This window comes from Folsomia candida, unplaced genomic scaffold, assembly GCF_002217175.1.
Source record: "Folsomia candida strain VU population unplaced genomic scaffold, ASM221717v1 Fcan01_Sc001, whole genome shotgun sequence".
NCBI classification, from domain to species: domain Eukaryota; kingdom Metazoa; phylum Arthropoda; class Collembola; order Entomobryomorpha; family Isotomidae; genus Folsomia; species Folsomia candida.
In genome coordinates this window covers 18,436,731-18,462,273 of record NW_019091193.1, presented here as the reverse complement: position 1 = coordinate 18,462,273, position 25,543 = coordinate 18,436,731, and the positions used below count along the sequence as shown (strand labels likewise).

Below are 25,543 nucleotides of genomic sequence, written 5' to 3'. Positions count from 1 at the left end.
ATTCCTCCCAACATTTCAATCCCAAATTGAAGCAGTCAAGCTATGACTTAAATTCAAAGTAAGAAGCCATGAGTTTTCCAGCTTGCTCCTCATTCTTCATAACAGTTTATACAAATTAATATTGCTCAATGCTCACATTTTTGTTAATGTCAACCGCACAGACTTTGTGATTGTCAAATTAGAGTCTATACACCAAAGAATTAAGATGAGGAACATATCTTGTACTTTTTATTTTTGATGATTTCAAAGTATCTAAACAGCATTTCCACTAGCAAAGGTATTCTACATGCATATGAAGTAATGCATAATGCAGAGTCTTTGCCCTCCTCGTACTTTCCCCAAAAAGTGAGTAGAACTCCACAAGCTAGCTTCACGATTTACATGAATACCAATTGTTGTCCGCGATAGCCCGTTGCAAAAGGATACATTTTATTGTGTGTGATGAAATGGTGGTAGAAAGCTGCACACCACTTTTACTTTCTGGTGTGTGCATGTGTACGCAGGCAGGAGTGAGTACAGTTCAATTCATCTTAACTCCCGTTATGTCCTTGATTCTTTTTTTCATATGAATGACTCCCCACCAACCACCCCACCAGCTCTGATTTCTGATGGGATGTGGATCCGTGGCTAGACGTGTATAACATGACACCCGCTGTGCTCATCCAATTTGATGCTGCAATATGAAAAGTGAGGGAGAAAAGAGAGAAAAGAGAGGCAGGCGTACATGTAGTCGAATATTGCATTTGTTACCCCTTCCCTCCCTCTCTCTCCTCTCCAGAGTCGTCGATACCATCAATTCATGTCTTTCATTTTGCAAGCAGCAGAACATGTATTTTACATTTTTTATCCATTGATGGCTTTTAAATGGAGCCTTCACTTTGGTAAAAAGAGATCAAATCGATAACCACCAACCCACCGAGTAGGGGGTGGTGGGAGTCTGCAGTACTTTTATCTCTCCTAAACTCACTCTGAGGCATTGTAATAATGTACACATGTAATAATGCATGTACTACACACACTGTCACTATTGTGAAATGCAGACTATTCATTACAACAGAAAATAGGCGTATGTAATCAATAAACAACGTACATCATTATTATTACACATTAAATATACACATATCCCAGAATCAATATAATAACGAAATTCGCATGCATGTAAAAAAGTACATACATGAGTTAGCATTGATATTGATTGTTCGCCTTTATTTTTATTACGTATTATCAAAAAATGAAATCTTTCCATTTCATAGGAAGGATATTGAACAAGAAATTCATTTCCGCAGAGTAATTAGGTTTTTTTAGAATGGCTCCTCTTTCCACAGAAATCGGACCTGTGTAAAAAAATGTCTTGACTTGCTTGGTCGTGAGATGCGAGTAGAATAATAATCTTGAGCATGAGTCAGAGCAAGGATGGTCACAGACAGTTTTCCCATTTGAGAACGAGGAGAGGAGAATCCAAAAATTATACGTCTCAACGTATAAAACCATTCAAAGTGATAGTTTGAGTGATATAGCATCACGGGATATTTAGCGGATATATCAGGGAGAAAATACCCTTAGAGCCAGGCTTTAACATAATTTCGGCGGTGGGAGGTAGGATTTTAATCGTGAGAAAAAAGAATTGGTCACAGCTGGTTTTTGTGGACTAACTAAAATTTATATGATCACGCTTCCTCCACTTTGAGTCACTCGATATAAATTTCCTGAAATGTGTGCTTTCCCGGATGACTTTCTCTTTTCCAGCAGCCGTGTATCCCTCCGTTTCCACACCCAGCCGGGTAATGAATTTTGACACTTGAAGTTTGCTCCAACCACTAACTTCACTCTTATCAAAGTGTTGTAACCAATATCACGCCAGACCAAGACTTTAATTGACCAAGTACAGAATCGCATGGCGAGTCATGTTCAAGACCAGAAAATAAATTGTACCATTCGCTTTGACGAAATATTCTCCAAGGGAAAATAAACGTCTCGTAAAATAGTAAAGCATTATTTTCAAGTAACCCAGAATTATTGCTGCCACAAGATTTCCCTTTTTACTTTGTCTTACGTTTTAATTCAAATTCCTTCCGTTGACTTAAGACGGATGAAAAATCATAACCACATAAATTTTTATTCTTCAGACAGATAAAACGTTTTAAATATGTTAATGTCTCCCCCACCCTTTTGTCTAATGTTCCTGCAAGATCAGTCTTTCTAAAACATCTGCGTCTTATCTGAGTTTTATGATTTATACGATTCTGGAAATATTAGAATAATAACTATTCATACAATTATGCAAATTTAGTAAGGATTTAGGTTTCTTTCAAAAATACTCTTTTGACTTTTTGAAGTAAAAGGTTTAATTAAAAATAGTTTTTTTTCCTTACGTTATGCAGTATTTGCATCCATCATACATTTATTTCCCATGAATATGCATGCACATAATCTTTGTCAAATAGAAAAGTTATTTGATGTGGATGATAAATGACAAAAGACGATGGGCTGAATGAAGTAGATTTTAAAAAGTATCTAGGGTTTAGCTTTAATTCAATTCTGGTAATCTTAACGCTCCAAGAAAATGCACTATTCATGTGTACAGAAAAGACTGCAGGAAATTATCAAGCTTAATTTTATGCTTTATTGTTTGCTACAGTTAAAGTCAGGCCCAATCATGTAATAGTTAATAGGACGATAAACAAAAATCTAGAATTTGGTAATTGACGAGCATAAATTCGTCTCAGATCACAACTCTCTTGAGGAGCATGTACTAATAAATATACACAACTTTCCTGGAAATCTGGTAACAAAAGTCATTGGAGCGCGAGTTGTAAATTTCAATTAAAAAAATTTCCACGACACTCCAAGAGGGCTGCTTAATGAACCAACTTTTATTATCTCATTCCAATGAACGCAGACAAAGACAAGGGGCAGCCGAATTACTTTCACTCAGCAGCAGACGACAACGACAATGGAGTTGCTCTGCAGGAGGATCTCTCTCCCATAATTCAACCCAGGGACCAATTTTTTATCCCTCTCTTCCTCGTCGAGTATAAAAATACCCACGTTGTAAACCTACTAATCCGCTTCCGCAGGAGGAAGCAAAAGAGGTGCTTCATGGCTTTCGTATCAAATTTTCCCAATTTATACGTCGCTATAGGACAAAGCAAAGTTCTCAAAGACGACCACAATCTATTTTCTCTCTCTCCTTCTCGACGGAGCTATTTTGTACACGTCCTCACTCAACGCAACATTAAAAAGAACTTGAGACTTATTAACCAACTCGAGTGAGTAAAGTAAAGTTGAGAATGTCAAAAGTTCTTTATGAGCAACTTTCACTTAAAATCTACACAAGACGAAGAGGGAGAAGGAGGATTAGGCAGCCCGTTGCACACGGCATCCTTACCACCCACCTAATCATCATCATCCATCAGATAACAAGCAACACGACAATCGTCAACGAGCACTACCACCGACACTCTCGCTCCCCACTCATCTCATGCAGTTTAATAACGAGGGAGAATTTTTCGGGAAAAGCATCACATCCAATCTTTGAAGTAAGTAGATGGCTAAAAAAAGAGTTGTATCAATTTGAGCACGGTATACATACGATGAAAGTTTAAAAAAGTAGACGCTTTACTTATGCAAATAGTTTTGCATCTTACGGTGATTAATAGACAAATGCTCCTTTTTATTAAATTATTCCAAGTACAAGGGGTACTCAAAATGCGTATGAAAAAGAAGTAGACGCAAATTATTGAGAGTATGTGCATGAACCGTAGTTATGCCAGATCTTTGTGACAAGTTCACCATGCACACTTTGCTTTTACGCAACAGTGGCTCACGGGTCTAACCTGATTCATTGTTACGCTACGATAGCCATGTTTGCCACTCATTTCTTTATCAATGACACCGGTGTTCGCAATCACACACACATTTACAGTTAAGCTTGGCTTATGCAGGCAGGGAGGTTTGGTTGGTGGGAGTTGGATGACGTGATGATGATAAGAATATTACTGAATAATAACTAACGTGCCAAGTGAAGCATTTTCATTTATCCCAAAGTCTCGATCACTGAATATTGCGTTATTTACCAACCTAACGGGTTGCCTAAATTTGTGTTATGAGAGGACACATCTGGCAAATTGGGATAAGGATTTGTATTCAAATGAATGAATGGTTGGGTGAATTCTCACCCCTTGATTTCCTTAATTGGGCCAAGTAGGCTCGGACCAATCAGGTTAATGTTGAACTAGGATTAACAGGAAGGGAGGCTTGATGATGGTCGTCGGCGTCGGACGAAACTGGTGTGAACATCACACCAGTTCGTTCGTTCAACCCTTTATTAATAAATCTAGAGTGTGCACGTCTAGTGCCCAATAAATGAAAATCACTTTGTTTTTCAGCAAAATAATAATGGTTTTGTAGCAAATAATGACAAAGCAAACAGGGAGCAGCAGATAATATTGAAACACCAAGTGACATTTTAATGTTTTTGAATACAATGCAAACTATACGTAGATATTTAGCGATGACTAGAATTTCAAATCCACATAAAAATAAAATGTCACAATCCCATGCTTTCCCGACGAGTGTCGAGAGTTTCATGTTCTCCCACTGTATTACATCCCCGAAAAAATTAGATGGGAGCCTTTGGCACCACCATTGTCTTTCTAGCACGAGTGACCTTTGCCTCCCCGAGAAAAGTTCTACAACCTTTCTTCATTAATGCCACATTAACATCGACTGAATGGAGGCCTTCATTATCAACCCCAAGTCCTCTCTGCAACCTTCTTTTGCTCCCATTGTGCAGGATGCATTGTAATATCCCCCTGCAAATCAATGAGCTTGACTGGTTGGCTGATGTTGCTTATAAATAACAAACAAGCTCACACGACAGCCATCACTACGGATGTACAACTGCTGCATACTTAGTTATACTCGCACAGCAACAACGCTTGCTGATCTTCTCGTGAATCATAATCCATTATTATGGGAGGCAACAGGGCCTATTTTGGCTGGAGTGAGTGAACTCATTATTAAATCCACTGCTTAGCAATTACGTTGTCACTAGTGCACTTTCTCGCTTTCACCCAAGCAAACCGAGGACGATACTGCTCTGTTCGCCCCTTAACCGACCATTCACTATGAAGGTATATCATTATTAATTTTATGGACAGACAAACACAGGGCCAAACAATAAAACTACAACAACAACAAAAGTAGCATTTCCCATTCATATTGCTTTCAACCCGAGTAAAACCTGGGCATAGTTATTTGGTATCAAAAGAGAAAGAAACCCAAAGCAGCATACAATTTCATTGTACAAAATGCGAGAACAGAGGAACGGGTGTGTTCAAGTATAAAGCAAAGGACAAAACTTTGTCCATTGTGGAGATGATGATAAGTAAAGAAATCATGCATAAGGGTTGTTGGTCGGGTATTACGTCACGCAGCGAGGAGAGGAGGGAGAGGAGGAAACAAATAATACTGCAAAGCAGTCAGTCAACTATTCATCCATTGAATGTGATACACACAAGTCCTCATCCGATTTCGAGCTCAGCCTAACCTAAACCTAATAATATGTAAATTTGGCTCATTACATGACACTGTTAAAACCTCGTCCATCTCTCTGGGGTTCCCTTCATCCGAATCTCTCACACCAGGCAACCTAAACCATCCACGTCTACGGCTGTTGCAATATTCTGTATCATCAAGGAGGGTGAACTCTCATGCGATTTCTGATAGTTGCGCGATACTTGTGATGTGATGACATCATTCACGGGCTTGGAATGAAATTATGAGCTGCTTGCTCGTTACACAGTTTGGCTGTGGGTCATGCTCATGGCGTGTGGTCCGACCAAATGAGTTGGTATGAGAAAGGAGGAACTAATTGAATTAGAAAATGGAAGCAATAAATCTGAATTTGGAGAAAGGCAGGACGCTTGACGGATTTGGAGGCAGAAGTGAAATTTACTTAATTGCAATTTACGTCCTTTCATTATGCAACGAGAGAAGGGAGTAAAAGAGAAAGCGCAATAATAGTTTATCAAGTACTTATTTATGTATACAATAATTTCGCCGTCGTCAAAGTACGACATATAAAAATTGCATGAACTAATAAAACTCGTCGGAACAGCAAATTGGCCGACGGAATGGAATAAAAATAGAGTAGTTGTGCAAGTGGTGGGAATAAACGGGTTGTTGGTTGTATCAACAGAACAATTCGAGTGTGAGGAATCGCGGAGGCATATCGAAATGACGACGATGATGGTCCGGTCCACTGCGATCTGGCTGTTTGAATTATTATTGGGCAAACGAGCCATAAACTTGTTTGGGTGGTGAGACAGAGATATGGAAAAGTGAATTGGAAAATTCGATGAAGTGTTGCACAGTCCTTTTAGGCCGCAAATAAGAGGAGGATAAATAAATATATGTGGGGAAGCATGATGCCATGAACAGTGGAAGATTGGTCGGTTGGCTGAGAGAACAATTGGAAATTCACCGAAAACTGCGTGTTTAGTTCAGTGGACCATGTTGAGGGAGTGTTTGATGCGATTATACTCCACACGGTCGGCTGAATCCTCTCCAACTAAACTCAATTGAACTATCCAAACTAACTTATACTTTATTATGGGCCAATTGAACGGAGTCGGGCTTTGTGGCAGTGGTAAGGTAGTCCAAGCGCTAGGATTATCTAGGTTGCTGGACATTGCAGTGTGACCAACAACTCAACTTTCCTTACTTGACGAGTATAATCTTTGATATCAAAGTGGAACAGCTACTTTCCATTCAAATGCTCTCACAGAGAGCCATCAAGATATTTCAACGGCGAATTACATCAGGGATCAGAGAACTAAAATAAAATCAAACTTGTAAATTGATGAACTGTGATTTTTCTTGTACCAATCTGGTTATGCGGTATAACGAGTGCGCTAGTGGAAAACAAATTGCAATCCAAAAGCAAATCTGGACACCCAGTAGCGAATCAATGTAATGAAATGAGCTGAATATTACTTCACACCACACACTCGTTTCATCTCCACTTGAGCATTTGTGATTTTATTTACTTTCTCCCTTATGCTGTAGTAATGGGAAACTGCCCGCATGGGTTTACTCGTTTCCAAATAAGTAAGCGCGATGGTGCAGAGTGTGCGGAGATGAAAAAATTTGGTTCCACTTTCTTTCATTGGATTTTCCAAATTAATTTTTTTTCTTACGGGTCAGCTTGTATAGACGACGCATCTATGAATGCATGGGCACCTCTTCACGGTACAATATGTCAGAATTACCCGTTTAGCCTACTGGGAGAACGCAGAGAAATGAAGATCACGTAATTTTGTTGACGGTCTTCTTTATCTCTCTTCCCTTTAATACTTCCGTGACAGCTTTTTCAGGTCTTTGGTGTGAGCGGAATAGAAATCGTTGCTAGCTTGTGATGGGCTGTTCGTTGTTTCTACATCACCACCAAAACCACCGCGGACGGTTAATATGATGCTGCCAACCAAGGTTAAGCCAGTTTCTCTCTCTCTCTCCGTGTATCTCGATCTACTTTCTCCAGCTCAACACTCCATTCCTTCCGTACGGTTTCAGATAAGAGCCATCTGAAAGAGCAGTCTGAACTTGGTATGCTCACAGAGTCGGCCGTCTACCTTTCAGAGTTTTGGTTGGGAAAGCAGCCTGTATCAGGTTCTAGGGTGCAGAGGTTCTAATAAGTAGTTTGTTGGGGACTGCATGTTATATATAAACATGGCATCACCAAACCACCGAGAGTGAGCCGCAAAGCCGATAATCTTCCAGTGATGAAGTAGTCTAGTCAGGAGGGCCTTACGCTGCGTGTGCAATACAGGACAAAATCCTGGATTAAGTATTGCGTGTGTGTCATGGCGAGTCTCATCTGTCGTAATTCTTGATTTATCATACCGCATATTACAGTCAGTCGGGACTATCTGGTCCCCGTGATGTATGTGAGGTTAATTAAATTGGTTCTAAGATAGGACGAAAATGGTACGTACATACTGACACGTAAATAATATATTGGCATCACTGAACAACCTGTATCTTTGTTGACAAGTGTCTCTGCACATGCAATTACTAGTCCCTGAATTATTTTTTTCTAGATAAATAAAACAGGATTGTTAAATAACATTTTGAACACAAAGTGATTTTTAATACGTGGTTAGAAGGTTGGTTTTCAATATTTAGCGGATCACGTTATTGTAAATAAATTAGCGTCGCTGTTGAATTTGATACATTTACAGAGTAGAATAAAGACCCGGAAGCGAGTTGGTGGGAAAGTGTCATGTCTTCATTTCCATCACTCGGAGAGAAAGAGAAAGAGAGTCATCATGTCTCGCAAACAATATTCCACGCTCCTTTTCCTCACATATTGTTTCCAGGAGGGGAGAGAAAGCGGAGAAAGCGGTGGTGGTGGTGAGGGAGAGAGAGATGAGGAGGGAGTTGGGAATTTGACCCGGGTGACCTGCCCAGAGTCGTCGATACGGGTAGCGAGAGAGAGAGAGAGCAGGAAGGCGTATGGCACGGGCCAAAGTACAACAAACTATGTAAGAAGTGCGGGGAAAGAAGAAGGAGAGAGCAAGACGAAGAAAAACAAAAGGGTAATCTCTCCTTACTTAAGTAGGAAAGAAGTGGAATGGAGAGGACAAAAGGAGACCATCAGCACAATTGGGCGGATCCGACTACTCGCTCCAATATTAGTATTCGCCAAACCCAACTTGCATCCATACGGAATGGAGCTTCCACACGTTGCTCCTATCTCTTCCCATCCGACCAATATTGTAATGAATACATGTGTAGTTAGCATAGTGAGTGGCGTTATTCACGAAATATTGAAAATATGCGTATGTATTCATGTGGCATTACTTTACATATGAGAACGCCGCCTGTGTGCATGTATGTACGTTCGTATACATAAATATCTCGAGTTATCTGTCGCCGTCAAGATGATATGCCATCACCCTCTAACCCGGAAATCATTCTTTTCCATCTCGAGAAACCAAGTTGCAGTTTAAACACGTTCTGTGTGCTTCTTTCGTACACAAAAGTCAAAGTTTTGCCCCTATCTTCCAACTTTGTCTCATGTTGTGAGTAGCCGAGCATTATTTCCTCTGCTCGCCATTCCTCCTCCGCGAAACATTGTTGACCAAAATATCTTCTTTGGAACGATTCGTCCATCCGCCTTTCCTCGCATCTTCAAAATCTCTTTCTAAACAAAAGCAGCTCGTTCCTTACTTTCGTAACTATTGTCATTGTGTAAGCAACACAACGAGGAACACACAATGGCATCCCTCATCCTCTGCTCAATGGAAGGAAGGTCAAAAGAGAAAACAAGTCAAGTCTGCTGGAAGCTTAATTGGATACTCGCTACAACAGACTATTTTTTTATATGACTACATATTTACTTGTTGTTTTTGTGCATCGCGTTCTTTTGATTTTTGTGAAATTTAGGTTAGACAGCAAGTTCAATGCAGACTTGGATGAATTCTTTCGTATTTTCCTCTTATCCAATATTAAGCAGATCCCATCATGTCTAACATGCACTCTTTTTAGCTCATACCCATCTATTTAGCTATTTTAACTTGGGAATGCAAAAAGTCTGGTTGAAATTGGATTCAGACAAATAGTATTTCATGATGATGCGCCTCCCACCAACTCGCTAGTAAAATTGTATCACTACTTTGCAACCAGGCAGTCGTGTAAATGCATGAAACTATGTGGCTCAAAGTACGTACATACATACACGGACCATAAATCTTTATGCAATGAGTGGTATGCAAGTAAGTCAGCAAGAGGGAGGGTGAGGCTTAGTCAGTGCACACACAACAACGGGACTGAGCTCGAGGACAAGAAGAACCAAGTCCTTTGTTCTCTCTCCAAGAATCAGCTCCTTCTTCTTCATCTTCATCTAACTCAACGAACCAAGACGAAAACCAATTCTAAAGTGAAAGCAAGCCAGCCAGGCAACAACACAACAACTTTTCTCTTTCCAAGACTCCATTACCTTAAAAACTCACTTGGTGGAATTCAGTTCTCCACTTCAACCAGAAATTGATCAGTTGCTCCAAAATAGAAAATCACAATCATAATAACTGAAAATACTCCTTCCAAAATGTGCGAGTGCAAAGAACTATCGTTGGACTTTCCTATTACGACTTTCTTCAGTGCCGTATTTATAATTAAGATTGTGACTGCTTTCGATTTATATTTAGAAATCTCCTTGTTGGCTAATATGTTAATAAAAATTCCAAATAAATGTACATACTTTTGAGTTTGAACAAACTAATCAAGTATGAAAACACGTTCAGAGACCTTGGCTTGGCCCAGCTTTCACCACACAATTTATCCAAAATTTACGTTTGGAAGAAGACCAAGGAAAAGAAAAAGTTATGCAAGTTAGGCATAAGAAAACACAGAAGAAGATGACACAACTGTGCAGGGGATAGTACACCCAGAACTAATGTATCATATACAACATGCATACAAATATATACGTGCATACGATGGAAAAGCAGCAACTCAACTCTTACTTCACATACTTATGTATGTCTTACGTCCCACTTTTTGTCCTCACAAAACGAAACCACAGAAGGGCTGTAAACTTTTACTGATCTTTGTCGAGAAGAAAGCCATATTCGTTCCAGAATCCCTGAAAGAATTCCCTTTATGTGGAGAAGCAGCATTTTATAGAATAGAGCAAACTTTTCCCACTCTCTCCATAATATTTTTCCTTTTTCATTTCCTCTCAACTTTAACTTCCTCGTCTTCACTTCTTCATTCTTTGGTTTACAGCCAGTTTGAGCTTAGTTTGCTTTACATGCATACGCACATACCAACCAACCAACTACCAGCTGCATACTACTGACACGACATTCAGCGATTGCTGCTGCTGTGCTGTGACAAGGCCCATGTTTTATTTGCATTCATGGCATAGTTCAGCCAGAATTAATAATGGCTCTCTTCCTCCATCCTCCTCCTCCAGAATACATAATGTGTACTTAGAAAAGTTGATACGTGTCTTTTTTACAGCAACCAGCTCGCACCACCAGCCACCCAAACAGCCGACCCAGCAGTGAAAGTATAAGCAATCCCCTTCGCATATGCATCTACAACCATATACTCACAACCTTCATTACACCATCACCACCGACACTATGTACAACGCTGCTCTGCGGGGTTTAATTTCAAGACGAAAGCGAAGATGAAGTGCTCCACTAAAGAAAGTAAGTGGCTGTCAGCGATTATTAAAGTAACGACTGCTTTCACCAAAGCACAAACAAGGAGGGAATAAATTGACTGAAAAATACATCAGCTCCATTTCATTATCATTTCCTTCCCCTTCTTCCCTGCGAACAGTAATCAGGTTATCTACCAAAAAACTATCTGTACAACTAATTCAACTTTCCAGTCAAGCGAAAAAAAAATGATCCAAGTACTTATTAACAAGTAGAGATTAATATCGTTGAACTCTATTTGCTATGATATGTAGCACAGTAAAATAAAATGTGTGTAGCTTATTGCCAATTCCTAATTGTTGCAGAACGGTAAGATGTAATATGTAGTCAATTTATTCACGCCAAAGTTCAAGGAAATAATTGTGACATCAAAAATGCAACTATCCTGCAAGCCTTACAATTTGAACATTCGTACATGCATACTTTCTCCAAAGACGACATAAAAAGTGTGTCCAAGTGTTGTCCACGAAGAGACAGTGTTGTTCTTTGACCAGGCCATTTGGCTCGATCTGGTTTGCACCATGTTTCGTGGTGGAGTCGGGAGAGAAAGTTGTTGAGCAGCAGCAGAGTGGAGTCGTCAGACAAAAGAAAGCCACGACCGTCGGTGACACTGTGGAAGACAGATTGCCTTTTTTGTCCTCCGCCTGCCTGCATGTCGACTCCTTCCACGATCACTTTACTCTCTCCCTCTCCGCCTTGATCACTTGATCACTGCTTTGTTAGCCAAATTGAATTCGGGAACCAGAACGCAAAACCACCCAGCAAACCAACAACCTTGCCAAACCCTTACACAATATGGCAATCGTTTTTGGGTTTTTTTTTTTCGAGGGGGCAAACGCTCTCGCTGCTTGCAACATTTTGCATACAATAAATAAATATTGCTTAATAGCTTTGTAATTGCTTGTTATGTTCAAACTTGGTTAATTTGTAATTTGAGCAACATAATAAGTAAAACAAGGCGAAGATGATAATCCAATTCTCGTCACAAGATCAGAAATACGTCAAGTCTGTTACGGGCGTATTCTCACGCACGTTATGCAGGATCACCAAATTCCAATTGAATCAATTCATGTATCCGTTAGAACTAGAAGCACGTAATGTTGGCAAGAATTAAATTTGCATTGATTTATTTTTACCCTCACTTTCCTAAATCCCTCGGCGTTGGTTTGCTGCCTAAAATGGGTTGTATAATTTTCCTATATTTCCTATATTTTACATGCTTAATTAATTGGCTGAATTAAAATTTGGTCGATTAGTTTGGCTTTATTTTCTAAGCTCACTTTTATTTCCTCAACGAATAGTCCTCAGTACTCTAGTATATTGAGCTAATACATATACTTACAAGAGATAAGTATAGACAGGGTATGGGCATGGAATTTAGGCCTAACAAGCTATATAAATCAGCTCTATAAATCAGCTCTATAAAATTATACATAAGTGTATATTTATATGATAGCCTATTGATACATCTGATGCATGATTTATGACTAGTTAGTCGACGAAAGTTAAATGGTATTTGTAGCCCTAAAACAAATTAGTTCAATATTGATGCCATCCAAATTTTGACATGATCTGATCTTGACGTTAATTTGCGTGTCAACCCCTTTGGAAATTACGCTTTTCCATTCGATATGATAGACGTGTGTCCATGTTGCATTTTATTAAGCTAATTTACCAGTTTGTGTAATTTTAGCTGCAATAAAATCCAACTTTGACAGGGAAAGTTGCAAGTTTACTACAGTTGACGCAATCGATTACATGTATATATACGAAATTGGATTACGCAGTGTGGTGAAAGTCGTCAGCCATCAGTCGATCAGCTCCTAAATATATAGAACCATAGTTTTACATGTTGCAACAAACACGAGTTGGGGAGGAACCACGAGCTGTTTTCTATACATAATCCAAGTACCTAATATTCTTGCCGACAGGGAAAACACATTGGAAAGCAAAGAAGACGAGTAAAATAGCTTGGAACAAATAAAATGAACACGGAATGGCACAAAAGTAATCACATTTGGTGTCTATGCGCATATGGCAGTGGTGCATTCTTCATAAAATAACAATTGGTTGCTCCGTGCTCATGTGGTATCAAATAAAAATATCTGTGGTTATGCAGTAGTGCTCCCCTGAATGATTTATGACCACTTTCTTCACTACATACTTTTTAGGTTTGAAGGAAGGGTTACATGTACACGTATTTATTTGACACGATTAAATGAGCGTCGAATTGCCCGAGAAAACATTGATCAAACTGCAAGTAGAAATATAAGCAAATAGGTTTTCTTCATGCATAACACTTGTATCGTGAACTAATGTCAATTTGTACAATATTAAATGCTCTTTTTAGAGAAAAATGTGAAACGATTTAAGAAAATCGCACACACGATGCCCTCATCATTCCTACTTAATTTATACCATGAAACATTTTTGAATTTGTTTAATTTTTCATATTTACGAAATTAATTGCATGCATGTATATGGGTACAACTTATGTATGCACGATGAGCAACCTGATTGTGGTGAGTTTGGTGTTCTCAAAAAATCGATTAATAAGCGCTCTCTCGTCTTCATCCCTTCTCACTCTTGAAAGTGTGACACGAAAGGAAGGATAGGAGAATTACACGGCTTGGTTGCATAAAACAACCTCAGACAAAGGAGCCCACAATGGGCTCGTAGGCTGAGACTCTTTGCACGTGTGGGCACATCGGCGTCGTCGGGAGTGGAGGTTCGTTCGTGGTGGCAGTGAAGCCCATGTGGTCTGGAGGGGCTCCCTGTCTTTCACAAGCATTAATTACAGCCTGACATATGTTCGAGGACCCAGATTGTCCTTCAGACTTTCTCCCACTGACAATGCCTGGAAGTGGAAGGAGAAGGAAGGAGTGGCTGGCTGCCTATGACTGCCTGTCTCCCCGCTACTAATTCTAATTTCTGAAACAAAGACAAACAGAATGGGGACGCGAGTTAAGTTGGAAGACAAAGGCATTAAGGATAATAGATGGATTATGAGTTCAAATTCTAATTCCATCTCCAAGATGGGGCCGCCGCAAAGCTCCGCCACACACGTCTTCCTCCCCTCAATCCCATTGTTACCCATCCGCACACGGTGCGCAAATATGTGTCCACGTTCATACTCTTAATTATATTATTAGGAATTGCTTAAGCCAAAAACTTTTGTTGTCACGAAAAATTTAAATAAGAAACCTAAGTACTTATTTAAAATTTACAACGTAAATCTATGTACAATTTTATAGGGTCACAAAATTGCCAGAAAATTGAAACCACAAACGAAAACTGTGTTGGTGATTCTCAATTTTATTTAGTTGTGACATGCCAAGGATTAAAATACTAAGGCACCAATCTAAATAAATCTATTTGCTCCCAACCATACATTAGTTTGATTCACAATTTATTATTCTCTTCTCTTGATCTCCGTCAATCTCATTGAGATTGGGATGGTAGCAATTATGTGTTAAAAATAATCATGATATGATCTGCCAATGATGTATGTCAATTATGTGCATAGCATCAAATATTAGACCACCAACTATTATGGGTGGATTTGCATCAGTTTATTAACCTGCTAGGTTATGCATGCATTATGAATGCATTAATTGTACTTGCTTATATACGACATGACTTGATCTTAAATAAAGTAGTCGCTAAATGTACTCGTTGAGCAGATGAGCTAAACCCTTATTTTGAACACGTTATCAGCACGGCTCTAGTTACTGCTCAACTTAATCTGAAAAGATTAAAATGTGAAAAGTTCTACTATATAAAAAAGTGAAACTGAGACCAAGATCTGAAAAAGACTTGTGACTAATTCAACATTGTTAAGTTGTTCTAATAGTAAGTCAGAAAATGACTTCGACTACAAAAATTTCCATGAGGAGATTTGATACTTCATCCATCTCCAAGTTAAACGGAGAAAATTACACGGTTTGGAGGATAAGGTTAGTGTGTTTCTTTAAAACTCATCAATTAATGGAAATTGTTGACGGGACACAAATACGCCCAGCCGCATCAGGACCTGACCAAGAAAATTGGGACGAAGGCAACAACGAAGCCTTAACGGTCATGTTATTTACTATGACAGATGAACAAGTAGAAGGGGTATTTGGTTGCAAAACTGCACCAGAAATGTGGGATAAATTGAGTTCCATATATCAAAGCACAAGCGGAGAAAATAAACAAGCCTTGTGGCAAAAGTTTTACTTGATTATGGCTGATGAAAAATCGCCAGTTAAAACCATGATTCAGATACAGAATATTGCTTCACAGCTCAGAAGCTTAGGAATAGTAATTGATGACGTAGCTGAAGTGGCCAGAGTAATCTCAAGCTTAGCGGGAGATAAATATAGACAATTCAGGGAAGCCTGGAGATCGGTGGACATAAGTAAACAAAGTACTGGTCTACTTTTATCACGACTAAAAACTTTGGAGCTTGAAGACGAAGAGTCAGATAAAAGCAAAGCTAATCAGTCGTATTTTGAAGATGAAAGTGAGAGAGCTTTTAGTGTCAAGAAACCGTTCAGTAATTGTGCAATTGGATCTACCCAAAATGTTTGGATTAATGACTCTGGTGCTGATCGACATTACTGTGGTCGACTAGATTGGTTTTATGAGTATGAAAAATATTCGCAACCAATATCTGTCAGTCTGGCAGATAATTCCTATATGTCTGTAAAAGGCACGGGAAAGGTGAGAGTGAATGCACTCGTTAACAAGAAGTGGAAAGAAATTGAAATTCACAATGTTAAATATGTGCCTGGAGGTGCCAACCTGCTCTCTGAAAATGTTTTACTTGACAAAGGATTTGAAGTCAAAAAGAAAGGAAATGATACAATCGTTTATTACCGAAATGGTAAGCGAGACATTGAAGCTGAAAGAAGAGATGGGCTTCAAGTTATGAAATTTAAGCCGATAATCAACAGGGAAATGATTTGCATGATGGCTCACCATAACTCTGAGTTTTTAAACAAAACTGCAGATACGAAAGATGTATATGGACCAGAAGCAATGAAAAGTACCAAGTTCAAGGTTGATGAATGCATGAAATTCAATTCTGAGATCGTAGTTGAAAAAACTGTGATATTCGGAACCGGAGAATTAACAAAAATCTCAGAAATTGAGGATTTGAATTGTTTTGTTGTGACTAATGAAACGCCCTCATTCTGTAAACCAGTAATGAATGTGAAAGATGAAATTATTGCCACCAACATTACAGAAAACAATGTTAAAATACCGAGATATAAGAATGGAAAAGATTATCAGAGTCAAAGGTTAATCTCATTTGCCCCGGAGAAAGAAAATATGTTTTGGCTGAATGAATTGCATACGAGTCATCGAGCTTTGAAATATGCAATAAACACTGATATTCTGCACAGACCTCATCGTACGAAAAGTACTGAGGAAGCCCCACCTGAACAAACAGTTATACCTGTCACACGACGAGATGATACTAAAAAATCCCTAATAATTTCCCAATATTTAAAAAGGAGAAAATCTGTGAGCATTATTTATGGGATTGGCCTATTCAAACTGATAAAACTGAAAAGTTTTGTCCAAAAATGTGAACTAAAAAGGGAAAACCTTTTGTGGAGTTTTATTATTTTGGTGCTCGTTCTCAGCAGCAATGAATATGTTGAGGAGCAGCAGCAGTTCAAGGAGCAGCCTACCCTACTATGGAGCTTGGTGATGGAACGACCCGGAGAATAATATTTAATTAGATCATATATGTTTAAAGGGAGTGTTAAAAATAATCATGATATGATCTGCCAATGATGTATGTCAATTATGTGCATAGCATCAAATATTAGACCACCAACTATTATGGGTGGATTTGCATCAGTTTATTAACCTGCTAGGTTATGCATGCATTATGAATGCATTAATTGTACTTGCTTATATACGACATGACTTGATCTTAAATAAAGTAGTCGCTAAATGTACTCGTTGAGCAGATGAGCTAAACCCTTATTTTGAACATTATGGAGTCTGTCTTATAAGTCCCAGCCCTGTTATAGTGAAAGTTGCGGAAAATAAATATAGAATTATTTAATAGAAATGTAATTACATATAATATTTAAAGTTATATAAGAAATGCAATTCTTCGTCATTTCCTGATTGACTTTATTTATAAAGCAGAGTGGTATAAATAGATATGCAGTGTAACTAATCAATAAGTGAGTTTGTGGGTGCTGATGTAGGGTCAACTAATAGCAACGCTTCCAGTAAACCAGCAGTTCAGCTAAAACAAATTTCATCAATGTGTGTTGGGCTGCGTTTCTGTTTTGTTTCAATAAATGTCCAAACATTATGTCAAATGTAAAAACTCTGTCGAATTATACCCAATACAACAAATGAAAATGAACAGAGTGGATGGTTAAAAACGGAGCAAGTTGGTCTTAGCCGCAAGGGAATTAACTCTCATTTCACGGTTTTTAATATCCATTTCACTGCGAAACGTGCTGCTGTGTGTTGTATTATACATATCATTAAATAGATCCTAGATCCTATTACAAAACGTTAGTGTTATGATTGGAAAGTCGACAGAGGTTTTGGTTGCTTCTGCTTTATTAATGACGACAAACAAAATGACATTAGGCCATAATACGCATCTGAACCGAATAATAATAAGTAACCGAGTTTGTATGTAATATGTCCTCATGGCACAACAGAGCAGACCACGCGTTGTGAAGATCATTGGTAGAACTGCTGTAATGAGTATAACATCACAATGACATTATGACCTTGCCGTTTTGGACTGCCTTCGCTGTAGGGGAAAACTTGGGTCCGATGGGATCCCTTACATGAGCTCATGTTTTGTGGTTGAATTCAATTCAATGGAGCTAATGAAACTCAAATCACAACGGAAGAGGAGCTGCAGAGTCTGCTCAACTTATTTGTTCCAGTTGCGGTTGCAGATGTTAAATTATACAGATATTTACTAATTATACATAGCAGTTTTCCAAATCTCTAAACATGTGTACGCACATTACAACTAGATTTGCTTTGTACTTGTAAAAATGTAAAACATGTTTATAATGCGATGGGAAATGCTATGAACATCATGGTATGCCTACGTTGGTTCGGTTCTCCCTGCCACCACGGAACTTGGGATATGGAAGGAGTAAGAAACCTGTGGGAAATCAGTCTGAAATTCTCTGTATCCTTTCCCGGATCTCGTTAACGTTTAATTCACTTAGGATTTGCTCGAGTTCAGTCTTTGGTATGTTTGCAATGTGTGTTTGCGATCAAGTCGGGCAACGTGTACATTCAGGGGGAGAAGAGGGAGATAATAACTTCGGCTTGGTTGGTGAAAGCTGTCGATGTGAGAGAGAACGGACGGATGTCAGATTTCGCCTGCTTTTGCGGACTGAATGCTGCACGAGAATTGCTTTATAATTTTCACTTCGTCAAACATGCATTGTTCATTAATTTCAATTTCCACCATCACCCACGTACGTACATATCCATATATATGATTTTCATCATAATTTTCTACTAAATATGTAGCATTTTATATTTAATTCAAGTATGGCAATCAAACAGGTGATACTTTTGATAAAAATACAGATTAACAATCAACATATAGAATAGACTGAAACAAATAGACTGAAATTTAAAAGTTCACTAGAACCAATTATCCAGACCTATGATTACCAGGCAATTAATGCACGATTCTTAATAATAAATCATTAAGATTTATTAAGGAATTACCCGCATGATATCTCTGATAGTGTAAAATTTCGTCCTGTTGTGTGTTGCAGCGGTGGTTTGATGTGTTTATTTATACAGTTTGTGCACATGGCTAATTTGTTTCATTGCGAAAGAACATGAAGGAGGACGCGTTGTTTGTTATGGTTATGAGAGTGGACATGTTGTGCGGTGGGAGAAAATAGAGGAGAAAGACGCAAGTTTTTGAGGAGGAAAGAGCAAATTAGGTGGAACTTGGGTGGCGGTGGTGCACTGGGAAAGTGAAAAGCTAGCCCAAGGAGGGAGTTCATACACACAAAGCGGAAATTCCCCTTGCATTTCACAACGGCCATTATTACCAGTGCTAAAACAAATGGGGCTGATTATATGGCGCTGGCAGGTTATCATTTATCGCTTGAGGATGTAGGATAAAACGCACACATGTGTTTTTTATTGCAACCGCTGAAATGGACGGATGGGAGGCTTCATGTATGGATTTGCTCGAAAGTTGCAGAGTAAGCCGTTTAAATATTTACGTGAAATGGGTGCCGTCAGCCAACTCATGCTGACCATGTTAGTATCGTCCATGTACTTGTACATATGTACATAAATACGTGCATTAGACTTGTTATTCGTACGATACATTATATAGACGTGTGCATATTTAACTACGAGCTTGTTCCAATGCCATATAATAATGCAAAAATTATATTTTTAAGAGGAAAACTACGAAAACTAATGTTTCTCTTTATGACCCAATGTATTTTCAAATATATAAAAGTTTCAAGTTGATGCAGACATCAATTAAAGAGAGAAAGAGTTGTTATGATTGGTACAAAAAGTTCTGTGTAATTTACTCATTTGGAGACGGAGGAACTTTCTCGGAGAAAGTTCCAAGTGAAATATTTCGTCCATTTTACTTGGAAGCAAAGTAGATTAAGCAATCAGAAAGGAGTGGCTTTAAAGTTTGCTCACTCTCGCAACTCTAAAGTTCACCCGTCATTTGCTTCGGTGGCTTAAGAACACATGTCGTCGTCGTCGTCCTCCTTCGTCGGCTCCTTTCCGTGTTATTTGCTAAGTGAGTAATTGCTTGAGCTGGAGTGTAGGAAAATAAGTAAATGGGATTGTTCACAATCGTTCGTTACACAACAATACCTGTCGTGTTTGTCCAGGCCATGTCGCGATCGACAACTTTCTCTCGCTCAGAATGGACTGCCGCCGGTGTGCCCTGCTCCCAACCAGCCTTCATGAAGCACAAACTTCATGAATAAGCCATTACCAATTATGGATGGCCAATTCAACGGTTTATCGCACTCACAGGAGGAGGGTTGCTTGTTGGTGCAAAATAACGACTTTTACTAACATTGCACCATCAATGGCACACCACTTTTTTGCAATCTGTAGTTTCTAGCGGAATTACACTTCCAGTCGTTGAGAGCACGCAATTTACACTACATTGTATCGTCTTTCTACATTGTATAGAGGTTGGGTATACATAGATTTAGAACTTTGCAGGTTTTTTTGACAGGAGGACAGAAATCTTTCGCCTGTGTAACTAATGAAATGATATATGGCATGACACAGTTTTAAACACGGTGCTACTTATATTTAGAATTTGTGTCGTATGCCGCTAACTACATGCTAAATCACAAATGACAATTCAATGGCATCCATAATCAATAAATTTATAAATGGATGGAATGAATGGCGGCGTCGTGCTGTCAGTAGACCAATCCAATTTCTTTGATGATATGGAGAAAGGGCACCAATCAGGCGTGCGGAAACGTCTAACAAAATAATAAGTAAGCATTAATTTATACCTCGACATCCTATAACTTTGGCCTTGGCTGGTCTTCCTTAAATTCTTGCAAGTTTTAGCGAATATGTATGAAAATAATTGAACAGAAATATTTAAGAAAACGAGGCTTATTGTACTTTGATCCTTCATTCCCTTTCAGTTCTTTGAAGAATTATAATCAAACAATAAGAACAACCAGTCAAACCCTCAAACAGTATGCATAATTTGGTAATAAAATACATTTTCACTTTCGAGTAGTTTCAAGTGACTACTCTGTTGAAAACTGATCGAACCACAAGAACAGAACAAAACGAGAACTAAATACATATGATGAACAAGAGTCTCAACGTAAAGGAAAGCCCACTGCATCCTCACTCGTCGCACAACTCGCGTCCATTCCGTTCTCTAAAGGGTATACATACATGGTGGCAAGTGAAAAAAAAGTCTCAACAACGCCACACACACACTCATCCCCTCCCCACTCTTGGCACCACCACCTTTTCTTTGGAGAAGTGTATTCAAGTCGAGGAGGAACGTTGGGAGGCACGAGAAGTTGTCTTGAACAAAAGTGGAGCGCGTGAGTGGAGAAAAAGAAAACAAATTCAATTACCCAAATGCATATTTAACTACAGGCAGTCAAGAACATAAAGACTGTAACATAACAATAGCCAGCTTCCATTATGTGCATAAAAGATAATATCTTAAAGGCGAAGGCGACGATGACAGTTAAACCAAAGAAAGAAAGAAAGTGAATGAGTGCAATTCCATTTCCAACCAACCCATTACGCCACACCTTCACAAAAATAAATGCCCGAGTAAACTTTACCTTATCATCTGGCTGGTTACTTTCTACTCTTACCACCTTAATAATGAAATTTAGGGTAATGCGCTGGAAGGGACCCTTTGTACCAAGAAAAATTATATTATTATATTTGTCACTCCAGACAGTGGGTCTATTTAAGGACATACATATCGCATTCTCACGGTCCCTACCTTATTTTCCACCTGTCTCAATATTCATGGGTTGCGTGATGTGATAACAAATATGACGAAATTACATTTCATGTATGATAACCAAATCCATCATGCACAGTGTCTGTCTTGTTAATGCAATTTCAGACAACACCTCACAAACAACGAAAGGAAAACAACACCGTACAATTGCTTTGTTGAAAATGAATAAATCGAAGATATTCGAGGAGGTCTGGCCATGTTTATCGAAACATGTCCACAAATTAGCTGGCGTACTTTACCAGCGTAATAACTAATTTATTTATATTTATATGTTGGATCTCAACTAATATCGATGTCATACAAGTTTCAGTAGCGATAAAAATAAAATATTCATTCTTGGTTCATTTTCAAAGTAGTATTGATGTTTCATTCTTTATGCTTTATTTAATCAAGCACATGCGACAAGACCTGCCAACTCATTAATAGGATGGATGGAAATATACAAATTCAAACTGTCCGAGTCAATGTAACTTTGTAAGACTACATTTATTTTTGCAGGAGGGCTCACTCCATCATTATATGAATGACTTGACGTTAACAGCTATTTTCCCGTCAAAAAACTCACCGGCTGAACAAAGATAAGACAAACCTGTGTATAAAATAACCCATCCTACTTACGTGCTACACTAGGTACTTTCTCTTACCTTTATGTTGTCCGGCTGGCAGGGACCGCTGAACGATTGTGTACGTCAATTACTGCAGGACGGGATGAGAGGGAGGGAGAAAGTCGATACTGACCAAAGTATGGCTATGCAACCTGTATTATTATTACTCTGCCGTCGTCGGTTCAGGTTTATTAATCCACAAAGCAGTAGCCGATGTATTCCATTTTTTGCTCTTCATCCACCCACCCGCATGTTAAAAGGTTATCATCACCATGTGCAAATGTTTGAGACATGATTTATTTCATTCTTCACAATGAAATTGAATGATTCAGCAAACTTTTTGTTATTTTCCAGGTCACTGCTCAAAAGAAAGGAGAGGAAACACTGGGGCATGCACACTAGAAAAGCAAAACACTCTTTGCAACCTCTCCTTCCCTTGTCTCTCAAAATATTTTTGTAGTTTTTGGCAATTTGACAGCCACATTCACTTTCCACCACAATTTCCTATCGTGTCAATGTCGACTAGAAACCAATGGTCCTCAATTTCCTCAACTCTCGGACTTTTGACTTTCTCCTTCACAAGATTTGACTCCTCTGCCAAACCACACAAAATAATAAAGGTTCTATTGGCTCGGCTCTATTGGCTCGAGATTATTTAGTAGTGTGGTTCTTGTAGTGGAAAAAGAGAGAGCTAAATTTAGAAAAAGAGAAAGAATGGGTACATCATCCCTTCCTTCTCAGATTCAGAGTTGACGTTGAAGACAGCTCTCCTCGTTTTAGTTTCACTTTAAGTGGCAAGGATGACAAGTTTTTGTGAGTTGAGAGGTTCTGGGAAAGCTGGACGAGATCAGGCCAGGGCCGTGAAGACCATAGAGATAGCTGCTCTCCTCCTATGCCCCTCTAAGCACAGGGAGATGGATATAGATGGATCTGCGGATTAGATCGTCTTCAAATTCAGTGGAAGGGAGAGAAGGACTTGTGTGAAGAAAGGAGGATGAGATTATACCCACAATAACCAAGTTTCTACAGAACGGGTCCGTACTGGTAGTGGTGGTGGTGGTGGTGATGGTATGTATTCGGGTAAAAGAGAGAGAGAGTGAAGTGAAAGTCGCTCAATTCTTGGTCAAATTCAGTCCGCTCTGCTGGCAACCTTCCGATGGAGGAGTCTCGCAGAGGAGAAGAAGAAGTAGTCGACGAGGTATGAGTGTGTGGGTGAGTTGGGTATCAAGTAGCAACTATTATGCCCAGTTAGAGGCAGAAGGAGACGGAGAAAGTATAAGTCGTTGTGTTAGTGTCGGTTAGAAGGATGAGATGAGAGGGCTGAGTTCAAGCCTTAAGTGGGAAGTCTAACCAACCAACCAAAGGAAACCGCACAAGTCAACTTTCCACGACTTTGCTTCCTTTGGATCGTCTCAAACCAAGATGTTTTTACACGGACAAGACGGCAGATCCAATCCTCCGGACCACTTTCTTTCCCTTCCTTTCCTTCTTATGAGCTGATACTGACTGAGCCGTCTCCTCCACCAGGGATTTTTTCTTGTTCCTTTCCCTCTCACAAAGAAAACGATCTATTATCCATCTCCTATCGATGAGACAGAGATGAGATTCCTTCAGTTGGTTTACTCCATCTTCTTATCCACTTTCCCCTTGATTTATCACAGTCTTAGTTTAATTTAAACTGCAAAGAGAGGCAGAGTCTCGCAAAATCTCGTATTAATTGTAGATTTATTTTTATTCCCTCATTCAGAACCAACATTTCACTACATGTACTTATGTCCTGTCAACTGCCTCGTCTCGATGATTGATTGCAATGAATAATATAAATGTATGGTTTATACTTGGATTCGAAGCAGGAGCAATCAATAAACCTTTTCTTGAGAATGAGACTTCAGCCACGAAACGAAGTCTCTACAGCATACTTAAAGCTATATTTCAGTGGGAAAGTAACTGTGCGCGGAGGGTGCAAGTTTTGAGTTTTGTTCTTTAGAGAAGATTTTCAACTAATTCAAACTTTCGAGTGCAAACAAATGTGACCATCTTATGGTCGTCGTCTGGTGAAAGTGAGCCAGCCAGCAGGACCTGGTATGCACACAAACGGGAGAAGAGGTTCTCGAGGCGGAATGAAGGAGAAAACTTGTCGCACGACAGAGCTCTTGTGACTTGTACTCTCTGGGTGCGAAGGGAATGCAATGCTTGCCGAATTTGTTGGAGGGTGGGTAAAAGTTGGATCTATGCAGTTCCTTCCAAAGTGTATTAGCAGTTAGTGGTGGCGGTGGTGGTGTGGTGAGTTTGGTCGGCTTCGTAGTATTCGTGGAGGAGGAAGAATATCAAATCAAATCAATTCCAACTTTCACCCAAACGGGATCCTCGCTTGGATTTGGGCTGAATATACATGCCAATACTAACTGATGTACGTGGTTGAGGGTCGTGTTGACTCCTTCACACTAATGCTCTCTCTCTATCTCGGCTGCAGCGTCTGGAGCGGAGTAATGGGTCTTAAAGAGGAGAGAGACGAGTATTGAGATGAGATTGAGATTGCGACTGGGGACGGCGTGTTGGTATTTCCTCAATTCCTTCCTCCTCAAGACGAGTAAGTAACTTCTTTGGGGAAGTGGTGCAGTGTGCTCACCGAGAGCGGAGTAGTAGATGCCCGGAGAAAGTGAGTGAGTGAGAGAGAAGGGAGCACGGGAGACCGGCGGTGGTGGTGGTGGTTGTATTAGTAAACAGGACACACGGGGTTGTTGGAGAATCCAATGTTGAAATTCGGAGAGCGAGAGAGCAGTTACGAGGGACGTCAACGAGTCTCACTTCAGCTCACAACTGACGCATTTTACTCTTCCTGCAGAACGATATCATGCTAAACTAGCGTTAATCATATCGATTTTTGAGAACTTCTCTCTCTCTCTCTCTCTCTCAACCAGGAGAGACAACCCGGGCTGGGGGCGAAGAGAGGGTGCGTCGTGACGGTGGTGTGGTGAGCCCCGTGTACCAAGGGAACCTTTAAGGGCTTTGGGTTTGCACATTGTATTATGTCGGGAAGTATGGCAATGCCCTTCATTCAGGGCTCACCTCAACGCTCTTGTAGCCGACGATGATTTGAATCTCTCTCAGATTCTTTAGCTTTTTGCATAATCCATGCAAAGAGACGGATGTAATTAGGATTATGTCAACATTACTTTGTTCTAAGAAAT

The 25,543-nt window shown here is 39.4% G+C and overlaps 1 protein-coding gene across 1 annotated transcript in view; it reads right to left on the bottom strand.

Moving 5' to 3' along the window:
* LOC110843582 (uncharacterized protein DDB_G0283357) overlaps window positions 1-25,415 on the bottom strand; it is a 47,854-nt gene extending 22,439 nt beyond the window's left edge. Inside the window, exon 1 of the mRNA XM_022089553.2 lies at window positions 22,392-25,415. The gene's annotated coding sequence lies outside the window, so the exon portion shown is untranslated. The remainder of the gene's footprint in view (window positions 1-22,391) is intronic.
* Between the last annotated feature and the right edge of the window lie 128 nt (window positions 25,416-25,543).